This window comes from Mobula hypostoma, chromosome 20 (assembly GCF_963921235.1).
Source record: "Mobula hypostoma chromosome 20, sMobHyp1.1, whole genome shotgun sequence".
NCBI classification, from domain to species: Eukaryota; Metazoa; Chordata; class Chondrichthyes; order Myliobatiformes; family Myliobatidae; genus Mobula; species Mobula hypostoma.
In genome coordinates this window covers 8,422,932-8,435,357 of record NC_086116.1, presented here as the reverse complement: position 1 = coordinate 8,435,357, position 12,426 = coordinate 8,422,932, and the positions used below count along the sequence as shown (strand labels likewise).

Here is a 12,426-nt window from a genome sequence, read left to right as displayed (position 1 = left end):
GTCTGTCTAAATGCCTCTTAATTGTATCTGATTCCACCAACTCTTCTGAAAGTGCATTCCAGGTATCAACAGCTGTCTGCATGAAGCTCCTACCCCTCAAGTCTCTTTCTTTCCTACCCCTCATCATAAACCTATTCCCTCTTGTTTTTGATATCCAAGAATATCTGTGAGGGAAAGACAAAGTTGATGTTTCAGGTCAAAGACATTTTGCCTGAAGATAAGCAGCGTCCTTCAGATTTCAAAAATGTCACAAGTCATGAGATAATTATCCAGAGGGCATCCTCCCCCACCACGAGGCCAGTCTTAATGTCCTAGCTCACAGCATCAGGAGTTAATTTCACTCTGGAGATTACGCTCCAGTCCTTTCCCATTGTACCTCCGGCTACTTAGACAGCAATCAGAACCAAACCACTTTGTCTCCCAACAGATCGAAGGAAATAAACCACTTGTAGTAATTCTCTCTGCCACTTTAGTTGAGATCAGCTGAGGCCGGGAAGACCAAAGGCCAGCTGCGGAAGCTGAATGGATAATTACATGTCATTCATTTGTTCTTGTGTCTTTTCAAGTTTTGCTCTTTTTTTTAAGCTTTTCTTCTAACCATGGTTTACAGATTCCTCACAAGACTCTCCTGTCTGAAAACTTGGAAGTCTAAAGTATTGGCAGACTATATAACTCAACCCACATTTGCTGGGGTCGGCATTGCATTAGGAGAGAGGATTGGAGCTGGACTCTCTGTCAGTGTCGGTGGAAGGATAACAGAGACCTGGACACGACACAGGAAAATAGACCGGAGGCTCTCTTCTTGCAAAGGTTCATCGTGAACACTTTGACAAGAACTGAGCAAGATGCTAGTCATTCTCGGCTGATCCTGACTTCAAAGAATATTCAATTCGAAGCCTACTTCCAACAAGATGAATGAGGAATGAATATCCTGGCTCTTTTCCCCTTCCATAAGCAGCATGTCAGGTAACACCTCTGACATCAGTTTCTATGTCCCTCCAATTTCCTCACAGACTGACCAAGTTTGTGATGTTTCTGAATGGTGTCACTAGTGAATATAACTCTCTCCTTGAAGTCAGAAAATTGTGAGTTCAGATCCTACACCTGGGGACTAAGTAAGCACCTAACCACCGTCAATGCATGAGACAGCATTTGAAAGAATGCCAGCAAGTCAGAAAATGCACTGGGTTGGCATGGATTATTGAGGCAGGAGAGTCAAATATAAAAATCAAAAGAAAATAAAATTAAAAATACAAGAGATTCTGCAGATGCTGGAAATATTGAGCAACACACACACACACACAGGAAGCTGGATGAACTCAGCATCGATGTATGGAAATAAATAGTCAACAGTTCCAGCCAAGATCCTTCACCAGGGCTATCCAGTCAGTTCTCTATGGGCCTGATGAAGCGTCTCAGCTCAAAACGTTGACTGTTCATTTCTCCCCATAGGTGCTGCCTGGCCTGCTGAGTTACTCCAGCATTCTGTGCGCGTCGCTCAAAATAAAATTAAAGGCACTGGGGTCTGAACAGTCTGGTTTAAATTCCACGGTGTCTAAACCAACTTCTTTTTATTTTTTTTTTGTTGTTTTGTTAATTGTCAGACTTACATATGTTAGTGTTTAGTCCTCATTCTAGTTGAAGTAAATTGCGGCCCGAAGCAGCTCAAGCAGCCATTGTACTCATCAATAACTCTATTCACTAAGTCTCCTGATCCTTGGAGCATCAGGTAAAGGCAACTAAATTACAGAAGCTGGTTTGTATTCAGAAGCTCTGAGCTTGACCCAGCTATGACTAGCATATCAATTGGGCTGCCACTATAAGTGAGTTTGTTTTTCCCCAGACCTCCTAGATTAAGGGTCTTATGCCAATGGAGTGGTTGATTGTGAGGGGGAAGGGTGTTGATTGGAGAACTCAGGCTAAGACACTTTAATACATAAGCATATGTAGTATAGTATTCCATCCACACTGCTTCTTTCAATGGTTCAGGGTAATTAAAGTGGGGCCCTGTAAATCCATTTAAAGACATAGTCCAGGCTATTATTTTCAATATGAAAAATGAAACCTGTGGTAAGTCTGAGTGTGCCAATTACAATACCACCAACATTTATGATCTGAATTTGATTCAGGTCACCCACGTAAAAACATGCCTGGTCACGAGCTGATATCTTATTTGAGTGATCACATTTAATACGATTGTCCTTCTAGTCTGGCTAACTTCATTTTAGTGTTAGTATGTTTCAGTTCACATGATTTTTATACAAGAAAGCAGATAGCCATTATAATATTAATTGTTCTTTAAGTGCTATGCTTTTTGCCTGGTTACATGACTACTGAACCATTAGTGTGCTGATCTGAAATTATCAAAGCCCAAGGCCTTTGATATGGGCTGGAGTCAATGAGTTTAGTCTACTACCTGCTGTGCAGGTAATTTATTGCTCTTACCCTTGTTGCTAGCAGGTCAATCTCTAATCCTTTTACAAACCATCCAATAATCTATCTAATTGACAAACATGTCTACTCACTCAGATTAAAAATACTTTTAAGGTATTGAGCCAGTTCATCTGAGATGAAACGAGATGTTGTAAGTTAGTCAGGTGTTTCAATAAAACTCCTGTGATAAAGTTACAACATTTAGCAAAACTGAAAAAACAGTAATGTTGCTACTTTTTTAATCTAAGTAGTTAAGCAGTAGAATTCTAATATTAATATGTTAGTTATCCAAAGCTATTGGGGGTTGTTGAACCAAGCCAAGTAATTGGAGTGAGGAGAGAGACCAACAATTACCTAATTAAATTGGGATCCTACAAATCCATTTAAAGGAATATTGAGGTTACAAAGGGTAGGATAGACTTAATGAGGTGAATGGCCTATTATGTGCTTGGCTTTACAGATAAATTTGACCTCATCACATCCACAAGGTAACTGGAAGAGTGTACGCAGTTTTAATTGGTATAGCTGGTATGTCAAAAAATGGTAGCCAATGTGTGAATAGCAAGATACTACCAAAAGCAAGTGATAACTGGTCTGTTCACTGATTGTGGATCAGTGCACTGGAAGTGTCTAGTCCTCTTGCAGTGAAGCCATGGGATGTTCTATGCTTACTTGAGCAGACAAAAAGAACTTTGTTTTGTATCTCAGCTGAAAGGGTACATTTCCAACGATGTGGTATTCTCTGGATACAAAGCTAGTCTACGTTATTAGCTCATGTTGAGGATGGGTTTTAGACTTACAACCTTTATAATGCAAAGGTAAAAATGTCAACAGTTGAGCCAAGCTGAGAGAAGAGTGGGAAGAGAAACTGAGTACAAATGCATGACCTGCTTGTTACCAATAGTGCACAGTTTGATTTTAGCTTCATTGTTCATGTACACAGTCAGTGCTAAGCGGCATTCCAAATTGAAATGTGTTTGGTTCAGTGATAATCTTCCATAATTAATACTGTATACTGAATGATACTGTTCTTAAGTTGTTTTCTATTTAGAAAGGGAAAATGCAGAATAAAATTGTGTTAAATGAAAGCAAGCTCCATAAGACAATACAGTGCATGCATTAGACAATAAAGTTGCAAGATAGAAAAAGAACAATAAGTTATTTAGAGTGTAGCTCCAAAAAAGGAAATGGATGGGGACTGGAACTCAGCATGAAAGAGGAAGCTGCTTTAAAAGACTTCTCTCAAGAGCAGTTACAAGCTAACAATCCAAAGACACACTGTTGTCATCGGCCAAACTAAAACATTTGTACATAATGGAAATTTTAAAAATAAGCCCTTTCATCCTTTGCCATCTTTTGCACTACTACTATTATTATAGTACCTCATGCATTTTCATACTGTAAGCCATTCAGTCTTGAGTGGGCCTTGATCGATAAAGTCTGCCTGGCCACCTTAATTAAACCTTAAGACTCAGTTCACTTGCTACCCAGCACCACTCAAGACCTGTTCTCCTTATTAAGCTCACAAACCCTCCCCTGAGTACTCAAATAAAAAGAGGTTTGGAAGCAACAGCAGCAGTGTCAGAGGTTTGAGTCCCACAGCCTCAGGTGGTAAAGATCTCTTAGAGAAAATTCTCCAAAAATACTCTTGTGTAAAGCGTGTCTGGTATGCTTGCTCTTGCTATTAAAAATAGCAATGAAGGCACACTCAGAGAAATCCCTCACACCACGCCCCTCCTCACCAAAATGGGGTCTCTTTTCATTTCAGTGAATGCTTGATGCACAGCTTCTCCACATCAGCATGACAGGAACAAAGCAGAAATGAAGTGGTGGGCTTGTTGATTAAATTCAATATGCATAGTCATGACAAGCCTCTTGTACATGAAATTACTGAGCAGCCAATATTATCACTGATAAACACTTCAAATATTTAGATAGATTGGCCTTTTTGAGTGATCTTTGGTCTGAAGGACAGTGAAGACAGTGTGCGCAAACATCTGGAACACAGGCTCCAGTATCTATAACCAATAAGCAGCTGTTCCAAATCCACTCAACGACACATCTGACCATTAACGCCCAGTGCAATTTCCTATGCCTTTCTAGACTTGAGTCAACAGTGTTGTTCAGTGACTCAGATCCTGGAGGAAAGTTTAAAAATCACGATTAAAAAAAAAGACGAGATCAACATGGAAACAGTAAGGACAGGAAGCAAATGAAAATAAGTAACTGGTAGACATGAAGAAGATGACATCCCCATATCACAACAAAATATTGTGTTGCTAAAATGGATTCAGGAATAGAAACCTGGCATAATGAATATAAACTGAGTAACTGTTGTAATGTAGAGAAGAAATGGTAATAAGGCAGAGTAAATCTTCTGAGAGCATGGAGGATGTTGCCAAGACTAGACAGCCTGAGTTATGGGGCAAGTTTGGCCTGTCTAGGACTTTATTCCTTGGAACATAGGAGAACAAAAGACAAAATTATAGAAATATTTAAAATTAGGACCGGGCATAGATAAAATAAAAAGGCTGATAATTTGCATTAAGCTGATAATTTTACAAATGCCCAAACTAAAATTTGCAAGTGTGACTGATTCATTTATTTAGATTGGAATTTGCCAGTCCATTGTTAAAGGAAAAGGAATCAGGAAAGCATTGACTAATTAGACTAACAACGATTGTCAGAAAATTACCTCATTTTATAACTAAGCACAAACAGTTGATCATGGAGAGTCAAAGTTGATTTGTAAAAGGTAGGTTGTGTTTGATTATTATTTTTTGAAGAAGTACCTAGTGAGCAAGGAAATGCCATTTACCTGTTTATAGGCCATGGACAATGATCATGGCATAATCATTTAGATTCCACGCCTATTTATAATAATAGGTGGGTTCTTTATCATAATGCTATTCATATGGACTTTCAGCAGGCAGTTGATAAAACTGAAACTTGTGGAATCAAAAGTAATTCAAGATGACTTATTTACCAGACCAAGGAACCGGAAACTGAGGATAGGGAGAAATGGGCAGGTTTCCTTTATGTTGGTGTTTTATTCATCTTATTTATAATGGACTTAAATGATTGCATTGAAATCAAGTCCAAGTTTGTCAATAACACAAAGGTAGATGGAAATGCGTGTAAAATCAAATGGAAGTACTAAATTACTACTATCAATAGATTGAATGATACTGTAAAATTCTGACAAATAGTCTTCAATGTAAGCGAGTGCTTGTACGATATGTCAAAAACAGTATTACTGAGTAATTTCTAAATGATAAAAGAGCTGCAAGGAGTGCAAGTCTAAAGAGACTTGGAGGTTTACCTATGAGTATTATTATAATATCATGGACAAAAGACAGAACATAACTGAAGGAGTCAATGGATTAGATCTAGACTGGAGCACAAAGAAGGAGAAATTAATCTGTAGTCAGAAAAAGCTATGCTTACACCACACCTGAGTAAAACACTATAAGGAAGGAAATACTGCCCTCAACGCGAGCACAGTGTTGATTTACCAGAATGGTACCTGGACTTAAATTAAAAGGGAAGGTTAAAGAAATAATAACAGTACTCTCTGAAAGTGGAAGGACGGGAATAATTTGACAGGTTATTATGGTATCAGCTGGCAGAATAAATGGGAACTAGATGACTTACTACTCAACACACAGTGCAACTTGCTACTCAGTTCTCTGCAAGTGGATCATTGGTAGGGTGAAGAAGGTTTTTGGCACACCAGCCTTTATCAATCAGGACAATGAGCATAGAAGTTGGGAGGTTATTTTGCAGTTATACTTTCTTCAGCTTTTGTCTTCTTTCTCTCAGAGAGATGCCAATACGTTGAAAAGAGTGCAGGAAGGATTCGCGAGAATGTTGCCAGGATTCGAAGGACTGGGTTATAGGGAGAAATTGGGCAGGCTAGGATTTTATTCCTTGGAGCACAGGAGACTGAGGGGTGATGTTACAGAGATACAGAAATCATGTGGGAAAATGCACAGTTTCTTTCCTCCAGCCCCCCAGCTTAGTGGATCAAGAACTAGAGAGCACAAAGGTTTAAGGTGACAGGGAAAGATTTAATAGGGACTTGAGAGGCAGGTTTTTTTTACCCAGAGGGTGGTATATATATGGTAATGAGCTGCTAAAATAAGCGATTGAGGTGGGTGCATTAGCAACATTTAAAAGGTACCTGGACAAATACACAGATAGGAATGGTTATAAGATAGGTTTTATTTGTCACATGTACATCAAAAACATGGAAACACGCGGGGAAATGCACCATTTGATCAACAGCCGACAGTCTAAGAATGTGCTGGGGATAGCTCGCAAGCGTGGTCCAGCTTCTGGTGCTTTTCGGCACTGCTTTAACTGCTGTGCTACCGTGCCACTGATATGGGTCAAATGTGGGCCCAAGTTAGATGGGCATCTTGTTTTGCATGACTGAGTTGGACTGAAGAGTTTTCATGATAGGAAGTAGTTCCATTGGTTCGAGAGTCCGGGGCTGCTGAATGTAGTCCATGTTTGGATCCAGCTCCCTTTTGATAACTAAGGGTAATTAATAATTTGGAGAAAGGGCAGGTAAATGGAGAAAAGGTCACACATAATTACTTACTGATGAACCATGCAGACTGTCCATGTTCTAATGTTCCTATCCTACAGAAACAGAGTGGTACAGTACTAAATAATATAAAGACAATCATCTTTACAATATCATTTCACAGGCTGATCTCCCTCTTGCAAGATACATGGCATGGAGTTGTCAAGAAAATCATGAATCTACAAATACATTACAATGTCCTGTTTACTTGCATAATTTAAATTCCAGTATCAAGAAATATGAATGAGACTCTTCATGATGTGGAGGTTTGTTCTGCTACATGGTGATCCTGTGTTAAAACATCAACAAACCAAACATGCTCTGTTGATACCAAATATATACGGAACTTTAAAGGGTTTCTTGTTGAAGCGAAAGAGAAGATGAGATAGGTTACACAAGTTTCAAAGATTGATTGTAACAGTATGCCTACAGTATGTTTGTTTTAGGACACACACACTTCATTCTACAGAATCACTTCCTTTTAATTAATCCAAAAGGAGAGACTTGACATAAATGAAGATGCATCACCCAGAAAATATGAAATTTGGGGGTATCCTTTAAACCCTCACTAATCTCTTTAATTTTGGTCTCCAGCATGAACCTGAATTCTATCACCCTACTATTGGAGGAGTAGTGGGAGAGGGAAAGGAGCACAAGATGGCAGGTGACAGGTGAAGCCAGGTGAGTGGGGGGAATGTGGGTGTGTGGGGTGAGGGGAGAAGCTGGGAGGTGATAGGTGGAAAAGGTGAAGGACTGAGGAAGAAGGAATCTGCTAGGAGAGGAGAGTGGCCCACAGGAGAAAGGGAAGGAGGATGAGCACAAGATGGAGGTGATGGGCAAGTGAGGAGGAGGGAAGGGGAAAGAGGGGAGCAAGAATGGGGAACAGATAAAGAGAGGAGGAGGAGGGGCAAGAAATTATGGGAAGCTAGAGAAATCAATGCTCATGTCGTCAGGTTGGAAGCTACCCAGACAGAATATGAAGTGATATATAAATAGTGGTCCCCACTGGTATTCAGTCTGCATGTAATCAGCCTGTTACTTGTATGTCCTCTGCGTGCTGTTTTGACTATTGGGGAATGGTAGGACTTAACAGAAACACAGGTGGTGCATTCAAAAGGCGTTCAATGACCTACCCCCATAATATTAACCACTCCTGTGCCAGATTCCCACTTTTGAAGAAATATCTATCATATTAGATCTACTTAAAAATGGCAATATAAGGATATAAGAAATAGAAGCAGGAGCAGAACTCTTTGCCCCTAGTTCCTGCCCCACTATGTAATAAGAACATGGCTGATCTTGTCTCTTAACTTGACTTTCCTTCACTGACTCGAGCATCAAACACTATAACACTGTACAAACCCTTCAGCCCACTATGTTGTGCTGACCTTATAAGATCAATCTAACCCTTCCTTCCTACATAGCCCTCCATTTTTCTGTTTTTCTTTATTCTTCTATCATCCATGTGCTTGATTCCCTAATACCTAAATATCTATCAATTGAAATACTCGATGACTGAGCCTCATCAGCTCCCTTGGATTGAGGTGGAAGCACACTCCGCTGGATAACGGAACTGTTTTTCTCCTCAGCCCCAAATTCCTGCTTTTTTATTTGGAGACTTTCTGGACACCACAGCCCAAGGAAACACCATAACCACGTCTACCTTGTCGAGCCCTGCCGCTTGCAATGAGACCATCACCCATTCTTGTACGTTCAGTGCAGCAAAAGCCTAGAATGCAAAGGACCAACCTATCACCCCAAGAATCAAGCCTTCAATTAGAGTACCTCACAACCTTTGTGGCCAATACAATAACTCAGTGAATGGAATAATCAAACCTCTGGGGTGATCCATAATAAAACAGGACACGGATGGAAGTGCATTTAGTAGATAGATGCTCCAGTCTGTTTTTTTCCTTAGTATTTTTTGAGCTTGCCAATTGTAAAATTACTGAAAGGCAGCACTGCACACACTCTTCAAAAATACCTGCACAAGTTTTTAAAGTATGCCTTTCCACAGACTACCAAACATAGAATTTATTGAGGCCACAATGGTAACCATAATCCTTTAATAAGGATTTTATTCAAACTCTACTCTTCTTGATAAGCTCCTTTTAATCATTTATTACTAATTAAGAAGGTTTGTTTGATGTTCTGCAGTATTCCAAGTAATGTCCTGCACACTGAACATTCCACTTTACATAATCACTTCAAAAATAACAACAAAATGTTCGCACGTGCCTTAAAGATAATGGGAGCATCACACCCTTTAAAACATCAGGGAAACTCCCCTCAGCTTGAAATGATTGAACATTTTCAATTTTTCCTGTTCATTGCAAGTCAGTTACTTACTGCTGGTAGTAGAGGCATAGACCTGACACATCAAGAGGACGGGACCTCATTGCAATCCAGTGGAGAGTCTGGTGACACTATTAGGACGCACAAGATTCAAGGGCACACAGAGTCTACCCAGTTTCTTCAAGTCTGTGCATTAGCTTTCAACTTATTAATTCTTCTCAAAACGCATATGAAGGAAAAGAGCCAAAATGTACCACTTCACTGTGATTTAACTATGCCTTAATTAAATTTTCATCACAACCTGCCATTCTATTTAATGGCCTTACAGGAAATAAAAGAACAATGACTGTGGGGTATAAAAGATTTTCTGCAATGTACATCTCAGTAAGCTTTGCTCGCTCTCATTTAAGAAGCTTGGTGCTTTTTGTTTGTCCATTTAACAGCACCGATAATGTGTGGGCCCCTGTATCAATGTTAATATATATCTCCAGCCTTCACTAATGCAGTCTCAAGAGCTTGCCCGCTCCACACTACAGATACAATATTGTTCAGTGTTTGCATGTTCTTCTCAATGTGGAGTGACATGCTGGAAACATTAACAGTTATTTGTGTAATCATTTGTGGCAAACTTGCACAAAACAGAAATACACTGTGAAGGGCATTTAACTGAGGAGTGAGAGAGAAACAAAAAAAAAGAGCAGGATAAAATCTCCAACCCTGTAATAACACAACAGAATGTGTAACAAATATGCAAAATACAAGGCCTGGAAAACATGAGATACAATGAAGCTAAGTAGTGATTTTATCAGTATTATGAGGTGGTAATTTCATCACAGAGTTGCTCAATCCATTAGTGAGACTCAAACCAACTGCTTCACTCAAAGCTGCTGAAAATATAAACTGCATAGATTGAGGCTCTTTTAAAGCATCACAGGGCCTTTTAAAATACTCCGTAAAGACCCATGCTGCACCTAGCTTTCTTCCTGGCACCTCCCCGCCCTCCATTGCTTGCTTTGGTGTATCCCCCATCCCTTTGCTCCACCACTGGTGGCTGGGCCTATCTAAAAACAGGAAACACTCAGCAGGTCAGACCATAAGACACAGAAGCAGAATTAGGCCATTCGGTCCATCGAGTCTGCCCCACCATTCCATCATGGCTGATTTACGTTCCCTCCCAAAACCATTCTCCTGCCGTCTTCCCGTAACCTTTGATACCCTTACTAATCAATAACCTATCAACCTCAATTTAAATATATCTAATGACTTGGCCACATCTGTGGGAAGTGAACCAGAGCAAACGTTCCTGGTTGAAGACCCTTTATCTGAACCAGATGAGTATTTCCAGCACTTTCTTTTTTTATTTTAGATCTCCACCAGCTGTAGTTTTTTTTAATTTACCACCTCTTCGAAATGTGTAGATCAGTCCTCCTAAAAACTTTACCCCTTTTTCTCTTCTCCTTCAAAATCTTCCTTAAATCAACCTTCGCAACTAGGCTCCACGATCAAGACCATCACCTCAGCTAGTTTGTGTTAACATCTACTTTAGGTTGTTATTAACTTTTGTCTGATTATGTGCTTTTGATGTAACTGGAGACATTAATATAGGCCAAGTACATTTATTAGAACATAGAACAGTACAGCACAGGAATAGGCACTGTGACCCACCTTGTTTTTGCCAACCACAAGTCCAACTTAACCAGCACATCTGGCTGCACATATCCCTCACTCCCTGCCTAGTCATGTCTCTGGCTAAATGCCTCTTAACTATTGTATCTGCTGCTAGTACTTCTCCTGACAGCGCATTCCAGGCTGCTGTGTAAAAAATCTCTTTTAATCTTTCCTCTCACTCACCTTAGAGATTTGGCTTCTAATATTTGATATTGCCATCCTAGGAAAAGGACGATCTTCCCTATTTTCCATTAGGTATAGCTGATTTCTTGATCTTTGGATATTCCAAAACTGTTTGAGAACCAATTAAATACTTCGTGGAAAAGCACTTGCGACAAACGTTTTCAAATATTCTTTTCTCTCCCTCAAACTTTGGAGAACATACCGAAAATGCTGGCCACAGCATGAGGAAATTCCATCAGCGAGGAAAGGGGGAAAGTCAAGAGGGAGAAGAGTCTTCAGTCATGAGGTGAGAGTGGAGATGCATGAACTGCTCTTGTTACAAGAGATTAGGAGATGTAATTGAGATGCTCCAAACCAAGAGGAGCTTTGATAAAGTAAATAATGAGAAGTTGTTTCCATTGAAAGAAGGTCAGAGTACAGATCTAATATGCATGAGCAAATGAACCAAAAGGAGGAGATATTTCGTTGGGAGAGAGTTCCCCTGGAATTGTAATGACCAAAGAGGCAAACATCTGTTTTAACGTCTGCCGGACGATGCTGAGGATGTTCTACGAGTCTATGGTGGCCAGTGCTATCATGTTTGCTGTTGTGTGCTGGGGCAGCAGGCTGAGGGTAGCAGACACCAACAGAATCAACAAACTCATTCGTAAGGCCAGTGATGTTGTGGGGATGGAACTGGACTCTCTCACGGTGGTGTCTGAAAAGAGGATGCTGTCTAAGTTGCATGCCATCTTGGACAATGGCTCCCATCCACTACATAATGTACTGGGTGGGCACAGGAGTACATTCAGCCAGAGACTCATTCCTCCGAGATGCAACACAGAGCATCATAGGAAGTCATTCCTGCCTGTGGCCATCAAACTTTACAACTCCTCCCTTGGAGGGTCAGGCACCCTGAGCCGATAGGCTGGTCCTGGACTTATTTCATAATTTACTGGCATAATTCACATATTACTATTTAACTATTTATGGTTCTATTACTATCTATTATTTATGGAGCAACTGCAACGAAAAACAAATTTCCCCCGGGATTAATAAAGTATGACTATGACTATGACTATGACAAAGGACTCCAATTCAATTGTAACTTTTAGAAGGAATTTCACTATCACAGGGAAAACATCGTGCTCTGAATAACTCATTGTGCTATCAACTCTCTCAGGACAGGAGGGACAGAAAATGGTAAACTTGTCTTAGATTTAAATAAAGGAACCTTAGGTTCTTTGAAACAGGAATCACCAGTATATGGAGTTTTA

At 40.0% G+C, this 12,426-nt stretch overlaps 1 protein-coding gene across 16 annotated transcripts in view; it reads right to left on the bottom strand.

Moving 5' to 3' along the window:
• Positions 1-12,426, bottom strand: part of sox5 (SRY-box transcription factor 5) — a 396,739-nt gene that overhangs the window by 222,306 nt on the left and 162,007 nt on the right. The gene's annotated exons all lie outside the window — the stretch shown is intronic.